Genomic DNA, 3,079 nt, shown 5'->3' on the forward strand with positions numbered 1-3,079 from the left:
GTGGATAAATTTTCCATTCATACCCTTAGCAAGCATGCAAATGAGATAGCCTCAATAGGAAGCTAATAATGGATAGGGTCCTCAATAAAAACACTCCATGAGCAAGTGATTTTCTGGCACTCCACTCAAAAAATCTTATAAGGCTACAAGCCTCAAAAAATAAAAGTATATTAAAAAAATCTCAGAAGATTATAAATCTAAAAATGTACAAGTATGTTAGAAAAATCTCAGATGGCTATATGCCTCGGAAGGTACGTATACATTCAAAAAATCTCAAAAGCTTAACAAACTTATAAATCCATATACACCAGTCCAATATTTTTTCTCGATTCATGTTTTAGCTCTTCAACGCATCATCAACTTCTGTAACTTGCAAAATGCCACCAAGAAATCTTTCACAAGTGTAAAGTCATAATAAATAGAAAAAAATGGTATTTAAAGTTGCAAAATCACATAAATTTATATCATATAAATTCCCCCAAACTTATTGATTATTGGAGGGAAATTTAACGATTACTCACCCTCAAATAATCACATATCTAACTAGGACTTAATTATGTTTGTAGTTCTCATGTGGGACTTCTATATTCTATCACAATATTATGTCAGCAAAATGAAAAAAATGTAAATATCATTTCTAGGTTAGATTGCACTTTATTTTCTGCATATTCGTCTGATCGAATTTTAAATGAGTTGCATGCATGATTATCATCCAAGTCATAACTAATAGAGTCTCCACACTTAGGACTTGAATAGATAATTGTATCATTCTGCATGTCCCGAGGAGAACTTCCCCTGCTTCTCCGACCCGACTGGGCCATCATAGATTTCTACTTAAGTGGTTATCTATTGCGCTTAAGGTGTTAGAGGCTTATCCGACCCAAATGGGGAGTGAGTTCTTCGTTGAGAGTTTTTTTCAGCTTTGTAGTTAAACCTCTCCTCTTGTTTTACACTCTAGCGACATCCTCTCCACTTCGGTAGGTATAATTCTCACATTTGCTCTTCTTAGCTGCATAGGGTCATAGGATTATTGTTTTCTTCTTTCGGCCTTAGGGCTATCAAGGTCCCCTTAGCGTAATTCATGGATAACTGACAAGGGGGTCCCAGATTCTGGTTGTGTTGGGTTGACTATCTTTAGGACCAAGTAGACTTGGGGTCCAATAACTTGGAATGACAGATCGGTGGCACTTGACCTGACTATCTCTACCCTATTAGGATCACTTACCCTTCCTTTATTTACCTTTTTTGAGCCCTATCGCTCCTTCTGACGCTTCAATGATGTCGTCTTGTAGGGCCCAATTGCGGATAGGCCGCCACCCATTTAGGATACTGTGATTCACCCTCTATCCTTATGACACAGCTTGACCTTAGAAGCATAGTGTGGATCCTATGGGATAACCCGGTTATTTCATAAGTCTTGGTCGTTGATAAGACGCCATCTGTATGGGGTCGTGAGAGACTTGCTCTCTATCCATATGGATTGGTGCGAGCTTTGAAGGCATTGGAACGTTCCTGTGAGATAATCATCTTTTGTGATGCCCTTTACTAGTCTTTATACAAGTGCAAACAAGATTCTTTTTATCGAGAGTATTCTTGGGCACTCCCCAAGGATAAGCACACACACTTGAATCTCTGGTTGTGGGTTATTTTCGTAAAATTTTATTAGCGGATATATTCCAATGAATTTTTGACCTGATCTAATTTCGGGTGCACGCTCTTGGACTATCAAGCATAGTTTACCTGACGAAAGCTCTCCACATGTTTTTTTTGTTTGTCTTTATTGTCGTATGTCATTAATTTCAGATTTATCTCTTCTCCAGATCATTCATATGATACTGAAGAGAAATTTACTCGGATAAAAGAATTATACGATAATAAACAAACAAACGACTCATTCAAAAATAAAAAGAGAAAGAACAAAAACAAACAAGAATCATCAATCAACACGCTGATGTCAATTATTAGCGAGTGAGAATCGAAAGGGGCAAAAATTTAGCTCATTTAACTACCAATAATCAAAACTTACCTCCAATCCAAAACTTCAAGTTTATGGGAGAGGTCCAACTAATTATTTCTTCTAACTACACCAACATACTTTTCACCATTCAGTGTAAAACTAAACTCAATACTCTCATGAGCTTCACCAACGATAATACAAATTAAAATACTTTAAGCTAGCAAATCTCTCAGCTAAATTCTCCTTTCAATTCAGTGATTTAATCACCCACCTTGATCTGCCATACGAGGTAACTCAACCTCTGAAAGCAGGTGCAGAAGTACTTCCATGTGCTTCATTCAGAGTTTTCAGAGTCTATACATCATATTATCTTCAAGAAATAGTTTCTCCATCTTTTTCAATCTTTTTTATTCTGAAACAGATCTGAATCCTTCATAATCCAAACCAAACCAAAGAAAAAAATATATAACTTTTCCAGTAAATAATAGCCTGAGGTGGGTCTGAGTGTCTCTTATTCTCTTCTATGGACCATGTTAGGCTTTACATAAAGCAACCATATATCTGATATGTCAGCTCTTTACAGATAGACTACGTTAAGTGAATTAGAAGCAAGCCATGGTTTTATAGATGAGAGATCATCACGAAGAATACTTGAAAGTGAATTTATATTGTATAATTTTTCATGAACATAATATGCTTTGTCTATAAATTAAAAATTATATAGAATTACTGCTACTTGGAACGACAGTAGTTTTGTTTTATAAATATGGGTGTAAACGAGTCAAACACAAGCGAGCCCAGGCTCAGCTCTTATGCAGCTCCTTTATTTCGAACTCCAAAAGTGTGTTCTTGTTCGGCTCGTTTGCTCAGCGAGCCAAACACGAGCCGTTCACGAACAAAGAAACAACCCTAATCACGTAATCATAAGATGTTTAGTATTTGGGCAAGATTTAAAACTTATTGTTTATATTAAAACACCATTTGAATCTAATTTAATAATTTTTATTCTATTTTCTTAATTAACACTTTTAATTGATTATAAATTTTTGTAGCCTTATACTCAATTAATTTTAATTTTTTTAAAAATACTACCTCATCAATACACACACACACAAATATCTG

This window comes from Phalaenopsis equestris, unplaced genomic scaffold (assembly GCF_001263595.1).
Source record: "Phalaenopsis equestris unplaced genomic scaffold, ASM126359v1 Scaffold000301, whole genome shotgun sequence".
Lineage (NCBI taxonomy): Eukaryota > Viridiplantae > Streptophyta > Magnoliopsida > Asparagales > Orchidaceae > Phalaenopsis > Phalaenopsis equestris.